We start from the raw sequence: 13,391 nt of genomic DNA, 5'->3' as shown, positions 1-13,391 counted from the left end.
TGTGTATAAGTACACTTTTATCCATTTTACAGCTGAGGGGCATCTAGGTTGTTTCCAGGTTCTGACTATTACAAATAATGCTGCTATAAACATAGTTGAGCATGTGTCCTTGTGGTATGATTGAGCATTCCTTGGGTAATAGTCAAGAGGGTGCCTGAGCTAGCCTACTCTGGTGATTAGATAACTGAATACCCTGTCATCATTGAACCGGCATCCAGTGACTAAAGGAAGCAGATACAGAAATGCACAGTTGGGTCCCAGGTGGAGCTCCAGGAATCCAATCTATGAGAGAAAGGAGGGGTTCTATGAGCAAGAGATATCAAGACCATGATTGGAAAAAGTACAGAGACAACTAACCAAACTAGTGGAAACACATGAACTGTGGACCAATGGTTGAGGAGCCCCCATGATTGTGGACTAGGCCCTTGGATAAGTGATATAGTTGTTTAGCTTGAACTGTTTAGGGGACAGCCAGCAGTGGGACTGGGACCTGTTCCTAGTGCATGAGCTGGCTTTTTGGAACCTAGTGCCTGTGGTAAAACACTTTACGCAGCCTTGTGCAGGGGGGAGGATCTTGGACTTATCTCAACTGAATGTTCCAGGCTCTGCTTACTCCCCATGGGAGACCTTGCCTTAGAGGAGACAGGAAAGGAAAAGGGGGGTGGGTTGGGGAGGATGCTGGGGGCCAGGAGGAGAGAGAACAGGGGAATCTGTTGTTGGTATGTAAAATTAGTAGAAAATCTCTTAATTAAAAAAAATAATAAAATAAAAAGGATCAATACTCACATGGAAGACACAATAAACTGGTGAATGAAGTAAAGAAATAAACTCATGGACAAGACAAGAAAGTTATCAAAGTGGATAAAATGTTCAATAGTTTAGAAGAGAAAGTAAAAAATTAAAGAAAAACTCACTAAAGACTTTGAAACTCTGAAAAAGAACCAAATGAAATTCTTAAAAAGAAATGTTTACTTATCAAATAAAATATAGTGGGAAAGTATTACCAACCAATAAAACCAAATAAAAAATAAAATTTGGGTATATGGAACAAATTTCTGACAATAAAAACCATATGTAAACGTATAGTTTCAGTGCTAAGAAAACAGACACAGGAAGGTAAATGGGACTTGCTGATGAGGCAAACTGATCCAGTCTAATCAAATCAGGGGGTTCCAGGTCCAGTGAGAGAACTAGAATCAAAACAAAACAAAATGGTGCAGAAGCAACAGAGGAAGACATTCAGTGTTGACATTTGATTATACCTTAATGGATAGCTACACAAATGTAAAAACACACAAACATATACATTCATACACATACACATGCACACACACACACAACCTTTAAAATCCACAGGACCTAGTGTGTATGAGAGAGAAAAAATAGAAGGAAAGCAAAGAAACAACTTAAAGAAAGAAAAGAAAAAAAGCCACATGGGAGTAACACAGTCAATAACCCAAAAGTCTAGTAAAGAATGAATGATATGTCTCAATTCCTGAAAGTAAGTAATTGCCAAGTAAGATTGGTAAATCCAGTACAGTTTTCTTTCAAAATTGGTGTATAAAAAAGAACATTGCAGGACAATTACAAACGCAAACATCCATGTCAACACTGTAGAAAATACTATATACAGAAGAAAAATCAATTCCAATTCTGAAAGCACAGGGAAGAATAAATTACATGACAATGGTAGATGAACAATGTAGAGCTAGGAGGGAATTTATTATGCCTAGTGTAATGACAGGGAAAACATGTAAAAAGTAAAAATAATAGTCTCACTCATAAGGAAAATACCCAAAAAAATCCCATGGGAAATAATGTATCCCCTTCAATAACAACATTAAATACAATAACCTCAACTCATCATTTAAAATACACAAACTTGCTTATAAAATCTAGCAGATGCATCTTAATTGTTTACATGAAACACACCTCATTAGTAAAGAAAACAACAAACTTGTAGCTGATGGTTTAAGTTCACTTAGCAACAAAATAGAAGCCAAAAAAAATTCAACATAGCTATTCTATTATCTGACAGTGAAGATTTAAATGAGTAGTAGTCATATTCAATAAAAGACATTTTATATTAATAAAGGGAACAATTCAATATGAACATTTAATAATTATGAATATTTAAACATAAGTATTGGTGTTCTCTATTTTATAAAATAAATACTGAAAGCTATGAAAGGCCATATACATATATATGTATATATTTATATATGTGTGTGTGTATACATATATAAAGATTTTCTAAAATAAACATTATCACAAAGTAATATATGATTTACCATAGATCATTGTATTCAAAAGCTAGCCACAGAATATTCCATCCAATAAATGCAGAAGACATAAACTCTCTAAAGCAGATAAAATGCTAAAAATTATTAAATTATTGTTATAAAGTCAATAGAGAAAAAAACAGAGTCAAACTCTAATGCAGCAGAAAGCCTGAAATATAACAAAGACTATGGAAGAACTTAATTAAAAGGAGACTAAATGAACAATGCTTACATTCTGTAAAGGATGGTTGTCTCTTTGAAAAGAAATACAAATAAACAAAGCTTTAGCCTGAAAGAGAAAGAGATCCAAATAACCCAAAATATAAATGAAAATGGAGTTGTTGCAACAGAAGCTAATGAAATCCAGAGAATTGAAGAAGACTATTTTGAATATTTAAATGTTATAAAAGTTATAATATCTACAAAAATGTATAAAGGTCTAAAATCATTAGTTCTATCAAAATTAAACCAAGAAGACAGAAAAACTTACACATGTAACAAACACTGAGATGATCAGTCACTCAACATTCTCATTACAAAGAACTATTCAGGACCAGACTGAGTTTACTGCTGTATCCTACTAGAATTTGAATAAGATATAGCACAAATGCTTCTCTATTTCATTGAGATGAAGGAAATATCAATATCTGAAAAATAAGCAAACCCAAATTTCAAATTTCAATTGAGTTTTAAGTTGAAACATTATCTTCTTATAGACTAGAAAACAGGCTTATTCCCACAATATTCAATAGTAAATCATATCCAATGCTTAGTTGATGTCTGGCCCTGTGAAGAATATTTTACCTTGTCTAAAGAGGGATGAAAACTATTTATTTCTGTGAAGAAAAAGCAGTGCAAGTTAGCTTAATGCCTTCAAGTACTGCTGATCATCATTACACTATTCCCATAATCTGTTTCATCTATTTACCCATTCTATAAAGATGTTTCATTTCTTTTCAAAATGAATTGTCAGAAAGCAGAAACATATTAAAATCTGGAAAGATTTTGTTTCCACCAGCTCATTTCCTTTGTTTTTTCACAGAGGCAATTTAATCCACTTAGGGTGTTGGGAAACATTTCATGGAAGAACTTTGAAATCAAATAAAGTCAATTTATTGCCATTCTTAGAGTCATAAAAATGTGTTTCAGGATAAGAGGAAGGCGTGGGCTCCTCTTGTCATGGGAAATGATGATCTTAAGCTACTTTTAAGCTGTTGATGTCATTACAAACTTTGCCATCACCTTCAGAATCCATGTGAGTATTTAGTTAAGTGTTCTAGGAAGTATTTTCACCTACTTGATCAACTAACAAATTCTTGTTCACTTAATCTGCACTCTAAAATTTGCTTAAGCAGAATCTTCACTGGTTGCTTTTGGAAGAGCAAACCTCATGTTTCTGAAAGACATTCAGTACTAGCAGCTTCATGCTCTATCCCACATTAAATAGTAAATTCTTTACAAGATTCAGTACTAGCAGCTTCATGCTCTATCCTATATTAAATAGTAAGTTCTTTACAGGTGTCAGTGGCCATTCTGAGAATGCTTTTTGAGTAAACCTTTCCAGTAAGTATCTTTTCCCTGTTTTCAAATTCCCCAGTCAATATCTCTGGGGCATAAAGAATACAAAGAAAGCACCAGATTTTAGTATCTATAAAGAGAAATGAAGCCACTGAGGAAAGAAGAATTCTTTCCTTGAAATAATTTTTATGCATATTTTTCTGAATGTGAACCTCTTTGGGCCTTCTGCCTTTAAAGGCACACTTACTGACTGCACTTATTTTCAGTAAATCCACTTATTTTGATATTATTTGTTCCATCTACTTATAGCATTAAATTATTAGTTATATATAATTCACTGCAACCACACTCTTAGAAGATATTGGTTTGGATGAAGAAACATGACATTCAAGATTTTTTTTTTTTTTTTTTTTTTGAGACAGGGTTTCTCTGTGTAGCTTTGCGCCTTTCCTGGGATTCACTTGGTAGCCCAGGCTGGCCTCGAACTCACAGAGATCCACCTGGCTCTGCCTCCGGAGTGCTGGGATTAAAGGCGTGTGCCACCACCGCCCGGCTAACATTCAAGATTTTTAATAGTGTATCTGTGTATATTCTTTTATTTGTTTACATGGAAGTTAGCTGATTCAAAGCAGACACTTTGATAACAGAGGACATTTGAATGTATGACTGAAGGTCATACAAAGGAAGTCAGGCATTGGAAGAAGGAATAACAAGTTGGGGTTACTACTCTATTTCTTCTTTGGCTGTCTCTCAGTAACCTGCACATATCCTGTTAACTACAGCACCTACATCTTTGCATGATATTCAAATTCAACTCATGATGGTCATTAATTAAGTTCAATCCTTTCTGTATATTGAGTTTGATAGACCATAGTCCTAGTTAGTGTTTCTGTTCCTGTGGTAAAAAATTGTGACTAAAAGCAACTTGGAGAGGAAAGAGTTTATTTGATCTTACAGATAGCAGATGATCATCTAGAGAATTTAGGACAGGAACCGAGGGAGGAAACTGTACGTAAAACTTGAAGCAGAGGCCAAGGCAGAGTGCTATTTACTGGCATACTCCTCATGGTTTCCTCAGTCTTTGCTCTTATAGCACCTAGGACTATCAATTGAGAGGTAGCATTGCCTACAGCGAGCTAGACCATCTTACATTACTCATTAATTAAGAATAAATAAATGAAGGAAGGAAGGAATGGAGAGAGAGAAAGAAAGGAAGGAAGGAAGGAAGGAAGGAAAGAAAGAAAGAAAGAAAGAAAGAAAGAAAGAAAGAAAGAAAGAAAGAAAGAAAGAAAGAAAGAAAGAAAGAAAGAAAAAGAAAGAGAGAAAGAAAATTTAAAAATGTACCACAGTCTTGTTCACAGGCCAATCTGTGGGGGCATTTTCTGACATAAAATTTCCTCTTTCAAAATGACTCCAGCTTGTGTTAAGTTAACACACAAATTAGCCAGCACAGCATGACCATTTTAGTAAGTCATTTAGTAATTTTTTTCTTAACTATAAAATGACTCCTAGTATAATAATTATAATGTTTTAGTGCATCTAAAGTTCCAAAATAATTTATTTTTTCTTAACTAGACTTCAAGTTATGTTTCCTATAGTCACGTGGTAAATTATTTAGGCTTCAAGTGCAGAAGAAAGAAACAAATATTGGGGCCACTTAAAAAATTATATTTGTTGTTATTAGAACCTGAAAGACTTATTTTTTGACCATTTGCTTCCCAGCTGGTGGTAGCCTTTTTGGAGGCTGTTAAATCTTTTGGACATGAGACATGGCTGGAAGAAGCAGGTCAGTACAGGTTAAATAGAGCTTTCAAGTATAGAGGCTGAGATCTCTGTCTGGCTTGCTCTCTCTTTCCCGTTTGACACAAACAACCTCTGCCACATGCTGCCCCTTCCAAGAGCAGTGCTGTGTCCCTATCCCTTCCGTACCAAAGATAGAAGCCTCAGCAAAGTACTTCTTCCTGCTTCCAAGCTGTTTCTGTCAGGTATTTAGCATCAGAGTAGAGAAAAATGAATAAGCTCAACATCATTTAACTTTGTATAAAATGTATCTAAGTGGTTTTGCTGAGAATGGAAACCTTATTAAAAACATCAAGTATGTAATTTAGAAAACAAGATCTTATTTGATGTTTTCCTTTGCTAAGTCATACCTAAGAAAACTTACTACTTGCTCCTACTGATTCTATATCACTGTCATAAAATCTTAGACGAATTCTTCTGCTGAAATAGAAAGATGAAGACAGACAACCTATTTGTTCATCTGCTTTCTCTAGTTACTTCTCAATAATTCATCCCACACAGTCCTTGGTGATAACACAGGCCAAGGACCCTGCAAATGAAGTGTGGGAAAGAATCCTGTGTGGAAAGTTTATTTTTAATGGCAATTGTTACCTACTTGCTCTCTTAACTACAGAAAAAATTCTGAGACCTACTTAAGAGTGTATAATACAGGCATATCTCCAAGATATGTTGAGTTCAGTTCCAGAAAACTACAAGCAAGTAAATATGATAAAGCAAATCATATAAACAGGCTTCCCAGGATATGTAAAAGTTAAATTAAAATTTTATTTATTAAATGTGCAGTACCACAATATATAAAAAATAATTATATGCCTTCATTATAAAATGTGTTGTAAAATGTGCTGGTGATGAGTACTTAATAAGTCAAACTTTTTAGTGATGGGTGGGTGTTACCTCAGTGTTGATGTGTTCTGGCTCCTCAGGGTTGTAGTTGCTATAGGCTGGGAAAGGTATGAACATTTCTTAAAATAAACCAACAATAAAACTCCCTGTACTGATTGTTCTTTTCCCACAAAATTTCTCCACAGCATGTGATGCTGTTTCCTATCATTTTGCCCTCAGAATTCCTTTTTATAATTCAAATCAATTCTTTAAAACTGTGTTGCTGCTCCACCAAGAACATGTCTAGGACATCTTAAAACTTCTGTTCTAATTTTTACAATGTTCAAAGCATTTTCAGCAGTGGTAGATTTCATATCAAGAAGATTTTCTTAATCCAAAAGAAACAAATCTTATTGACTAAGCTTTTTCATGAAATTGGAACAATTCAGTCACATCTCCAAATCCCTCCAGTTTGTCTGTTTTTTTTTTTTTTCTGCTACATGTGAATTTATTCATGAAAGACTTGGAGGGGTTCCCATACAAGAAGAAATATGCTCATATCTATACTGCACTTTCCCTTCCAACTCTGCCTTTGTCTCCCCAATGTGATACTCTCCCAACTTCATATCTTTTCTTTCCTTTCACAACCCATTAAGTCCACTTAGGGCTGCCCAAACGTACATGGGTGTGGGCACATCCACAGGATCTTGGGAACCTATCATTGACCACATCCTTTAAAAAAAGTCTCTCATATCTCATATATGGGCCACTTTGGGATCTCTGTATTAATTACCATCTACTGGAAGTAGAAGTTTCTCTGATGAGACTTGAAAGATGTACTAATCTGTAAGCACACATATAAGAATTTAGGGGGCACTTTATTACTATATCTCCCTGCAACATAATGGTACTAGGTTCTCACAACTCATTCCCTTCCCAGTTAATGGTACCTGTCCTGAGTTTCAGTATTTTAAAAATCATAGCCCTCCTCCAATCTTTCACTTTAAACAAGAATTTCCAGATTTACAAATAACTGCATTTTGACTTTTCACTAAAATATTATTCAATTCAATTGAAAGTGTTTTATTCTTAATTGAGTAACATGTAGAAAATTCAACATTGTCCAGAAAAGTAACAACTTGACTCTGCATTTTTCAAAAACAATACTTTAAAAAAAGATCCAGCTATACTGCTCTTGGATATATACCCAAAGGATATTCAATCATACCACAAGGACACTATGTTCATAACAGCTTTATTTGTAATAGCCAGAATGTGGAAACAACCTAGATGTCCCACAACTGAGAAATGGATAAAGAAAATGTGGTACATTTACACAATGGAGTATTACTCCGTTGTTAAAAACAAGGACACCAGGAAATTTGAAGGCAAATAGATAGAACTAGAAAAAAAGAAATCATCTTGAGTGAGGTAACTAACCCAGATCCAGGAAGACAAACATGGTATGTACTCACTCATAAGTGGATATATATTAGCTGTAAAATAAAGGATAATTACGCTACAATCCACAGACTCAGAGAGACTAGGTAACAAGGAGAGTTCATGGGGGGATTGTTTGGATTTCCCTGTGAAGGGGAATTGAAAAGATTTCACGAGTGGACTGAGGGCAGGTGGGGATGGGAACATGAGCAATCAGGCTGGGAAGCATAGGGATAGAGTACTGAAAGAGATTACTGGAAAGCGGGAGCATTTTGGGGTCAGGTAAAAACCTGGAGCAAGGGAATCTTCCAGGAATCTACAAGAATAACTCCGACTAAGACTCCTAGCAACAGTGGATATGGAGCCTGAACTGGTCATCTCCTGTGACCAGATTAGTGCCTCGCCCAATTGTTATCAGAGAGGTGTCATCCAGCAACTAATGAAAACAGATGCAGACCCACAGATAAACATTAGGCAGAGTTTGGGGAATCCTGCAGAAGAGAGGGAGAAAGGATTGTAGGAGCCAGAGGGGTCACGGACACCACAAGAAAACCCACAGAATCAAATAACCTGTGCTCATATGGGTTCACAGAGACGGAACTGACAACCAGGGAGCCTGCATCGTACTGACCTAGGCACTCTGCATGTATGTGACAGTTGTGTAGCTTGGTCCTCTTTTCAGACTCCTAACAGTGGATCAGGGGCTGTCCCAGACTCTTTTCCTAGCTTTTGGGATGTGACTCCTCACACAGAGTCACCTTGCCCAGCCTTAATAAATGGGGCTGTGCTTAGTCTTACTGCATCTTGATATACCATGTTTTGTTTATACTCATGTGAGACCTGCTCTTTCCTAAACAGAAATGGAGGAGGGGTGGATTGGGGAATTTGAATTGGAGGGTGAGAAGAAGGAATGGAGGAGAGGAGAGAGGGGATACTGTAGCTGGAATGTATGAAAATACTTTATGTTAAAAATTTTAAATGTTATTTACTTTAAGCACTATATAATGATGCCTATGACCATGTTTGGTTCTTAGATACATTTTTTAAATCCCAGGCTAGACAGATGGCTCAGTAGTTAATTGTACTTACTTCTCTTCCAGAGAAACAACCCAGTTTGGTTTGCAGCACTCCAGACACAAGTGTCTCTAAGTCTATTTCCAGGGGATCCCATGCCCTCGCCCTTCACATGCACATGTACATATGTGGTACACATAAACTCACACAGGCTCACACACATACACATGGAAATAAATAAATAAGCAAAATATTTTTAAGAGATGTATTGGTCATTTTTTCCCCAATTTAAGCTTAGAAGATTTCATCTGTGCTTGGTAGGATTCTATCTGTTAAATAGAAAATGAAGGTGCTTTTTATGCACAAATCATTGCTGAATAACATGCTAGCTTTTCCTGGGAAATGCAAATTTTTGCATTATTGCAGGGATTGACACTAGGATTAACATTTTAGCTATTATTTTGTCAGTCAGTTCCTGCAAATTCCTGAGTCTGATTAATAAGAAGGAACTTGGAGCTACATTGTGAGCATAGAAATCAATTCCATGTGTCTAGGATGTAAACCACAAACTCTGAATGCGAAGCACATCACATAGAGTCTTCACAAAATCTGATATAAAGGGCATTTTTAGCTTCTTAATTACTTTATTGAACTTTTTACTTCCTTCTTAAGGAAAGATTACTTTTTTGCCATAATTTTTTTTTAATTAGGAAATGTTTCCCTTTTCCTTCAGTTTTAAGATAAACAACAAAATCTGCATATAACAGCAAGAAAGAATATGGAAAATTGCTGTATTGGTGGGCAAGTCAGAACCTTGTCTTAATGCATTTCATTTATATTAGCACTACAAAAGCATAAGGATCCTTAATATAGTTTGGGATATCATTAACTGCAGAAAATCTTTAGCTCAGATATGACTGCATAATCTTCTAATTAGTATATTCCAATATTTTCCTCCTTCTGGCCTACTGTTAATTTAAAGTCTTCATTCATTTTTCAAAACACAAAATAAAAATGAGACCACATGGCTATATTTTGACATGGAACCAGCTCAGAAACTTGGATTATGAGATAGTATTAATAATTATGGTTGATAATTTGAGTAAGATTGATGTGGTATAAAGTCTATGTTTGGACTTTTATCCAAAGAAAATTCCAGAGCATAGTTGGATTAATCTGGTTTAAAAGAAATACTTTAGAGTTGTGGGTATTTACAAGAGGGGTTCTAATATTTTACAATTCAGGCTTTGTCTCTCCACTCTTTGATCTGAGTCTCTTTTTACTTCTTTTTTTAAAATTATTATTATCCCCCTTTTATTTATGTGCATGGATGTTTCACTTGCCTGTGTTTCTGCATTACTCCCGATGCTTGTGGAAGCCAGAAGAAAGCATAAGGTCCCTGAAAACTGCAGGTATAGACAATTGGCATCTTCCATGTTGGCGCTGGGAACCTAAACTGATCCTTTGTAGAGCAACGAGTTCTCTTCCCACCTGATGTATCTGCTGCTGAACCACCCCTTCAGCCCTTTACCTACTCTTTTATCCTCTTTGCCCTCAAATACATGGAGTATACCACTACCCCAAAGTTAGTGAATGGCTTTTGGTTTCTAGAGATTTCCAAACCATCTGTGGCCTTGCCTTTCATGGTACAGATCTCATTGTAATGATTCCATCTGCTTGATTACCTTACTTGCAAAGTAAAATATGTCCAAGTCCACAGTGTTTTCCTTGCAATATCTTCAGCAAACAATGTGCTATATGAGATGTCTATTGTACCTTCTTAGAACATTTCAACATTTCCTTTCTATTTACAAGTTTAAAGATTTTAAATGCCTGACAGATTTGCCTTACCTGGCTCCTAATTTCTGACATAAATTTATCCTGTATCATTTATTCTTTCAATATTTAACAGTGGTATAATTGTTATGGATGAGTCCCTAGAAGTCAAGGTTTAAATATTTGAAATATTAATTCTCTGAAATTTTAATATATGTTTATAATGTTATCTTCATCATAACCATCCCAGACTCCCTCCCTCCAACTATTCCTGGGATCCCTCCCCAACCCATCTCTCTTCCAACTTCATGTCCTTTTATTTTCTTGAAATAGGTTCATATCATAGACTATCACTAATACTGATATAATAATTATCCACATCATTTTATCTTCTATGGTATTGTGATCTCTCACTTTCACACTCCACATACCCCTTCCCCTCTCAGTAAGTCAGGGGTTAGTTTTCAGCCAAATAGGCTAGTTATCCATCCCAGATTTTTATAAGAAATGGACCAATACATCTTCTCTTCTTTTTATTTAGCCTTGTTAGCAGAGTAATTTTCAGATATATAAATTTTTTGGCATGTCAATGATTGCCTTTTTGTCATAGCTGAGAGGTATCTACTATATGATATGCTAAAATGTGTTTACTGATGGACCTGTTAGAGGTAGTTTTGTTGTGCACAATTTTGGAATATTTCAAATGAATACGTGAGTGTATAATTTTTGTATATATATATTATTTTTCTAGGAAAAATACTTAAGTAAACATGGTAAGAAAATAACAGTAAGTGTGTTTTTAGGAATTTAAGACTGCCAAATTGTTTTACAGTAATTATATCATGTTATATTTCTGTGGATTGAAATAAGAGCTATATTTCATTGATGTAGTTTATTTTAGTTTACATTTCTCCAATCACTAATGATGATGAGCATTTTTTTCTTCATTTTAAAATTTTGTGTGAAGGGTGTTTTGTCTGCATGTGTATATAAGCATAAAATGCAAGAAGAAGGCGTCTGATTCCATGGGACTGGAGGTTTAGATCATTGTAAGCCACTGTGTAGGTGCTAGAACTTGGAACCAGTTCCTCTGAAGGGCAGCAGTACTCTTAGTCCCAGAACCATCTCTCTAACCCAGGCGAGCACTTGGAATTCAACATCTACTCCTTGATCAAAATTGGTATTTAAATTATCAGATTTATTTTTAGTGTGTAATATATGAGCTCTATATGCGGGCTCTTTATTGGATACATGGTTTAAAAATAGTTTTTCTCAGGCTCACGGGTAAAATTTTATTCCAAAGAACATGTCTTTAACTTTGATTTTTGTTTTTGATGTATGAATAAAATATTCTTGTGTAATACACAGGCATTGGGGTTATTTTCCTAAACTTTCTTCTGTATTTCTTATAATTTTAGAAGTTATATTTTAGTTTATGATCGATCTTAAGTAAGTTTGTGTAGTTGATAGAAAGTATTTTTCAAAGACTACTTTTAATGAAGATATTTAGGTGTTTTATTATCTTATGGAAAAAACGATACCTCTCCATTTAATTTTATTTGCATTTTGTCAACAATTATTAGTCTCTACATATGTGTGCACATATTTTGAGCTTCATATTTCCCCCAATTATCTGTTGACCCTTTAAGGTACACATATCATGTTGAATTGATTACTATAGATTTGTTATATTTCATGAAATCATCTAGTGTTAGAATTTTTTATACAAGTTTGCATTAATAATCCAGGTTTTTTGAAATTTACTATGATTTTAAGAATCAGAAAGAGAGTAGATAAAAACAAGTTTCAATGTTTCAACAAGTTGAAATAATATATGCAACCCCCAAATTTTTGCATGTAACTTTGACATAATTCAATTTATGTATGTCAGGGATTAGTTTCCAGTGAACCTAATCGAATCAACGATCCCGCATCAAATAAAATGGATAACAACTTATGAATGAGAGCTGAGACTGTACTATGGTTTCCACATGTGTGTCACACACACACACACACACACACACACACACACACACACACACACACACACGTTTTAGATCCACAGAAAAGCAGTAAAGTACAAAGTATTCTCCAAAACTTCCATCCCACACATCCATAGTCTCTCCTACCATCACTGTCCCATTGTACACTGATATACTGGTTGTAACCACTAATCATCATTGTTAGATCATAGTCACTGAAAGTCCACAGTTTACATAAAGGCTAATTCTGTTGTGAATTTAGAAGTGAGTAGTAATATTTGTATCCTATTATGGCAACATACTGAGCATTTCTACTGCTTTAACATAATCTGTTCTATTTATTCATCACTCACCCTGTCCTACAAACTATGGCAATTATTGGTTGTCTACGGTACTCTTCTATAATCTTCCCTTCTCAACTATAAGGACAGTGTATTTCTTTTTCTGATTGCCTTCTATCACTTAGTAAGATTATTAAGATTAATCAAGATTTTTTTTATCATTTCATAGTTCATTTTATTTTAATACTGAATAAAATTCCACTGTTAAGTTGAGCCACAGTTTATGAGTTTACTTACTACAGTTAAATTCATGCATTTATGATAAAGCTGTTTTAAAAAATTGTAGTTTTGTGTGGATAAAGTTTTCAGTTTCCTAGGATAAATAGCAAAGATGATGGTTCTTTTGCCATGTGGTGAGAGGTGTTTTCAGTGTTATAAGAAAGTGCCAAACTGTTTTTCAAACTGACTGAGCCAAG

The sequence above is a fragment of the Peromyscus leucopus genome, chromosome 2 (genome assembly GCF_004664715.2).
Source record: "Peromyscus leucopus breed LL Stock chromosome 2, UCI_PerLeu_2.1, whole genome shotgun sequence".
NCBI lineage: Eukaryota > Metazoa > Chordata > Mammalia > Rodentia > Cricetidae > Peromyscus > Peromyscus leucopus.
This window is presented reverse-complemented; position numbering follows the sequence as displayed.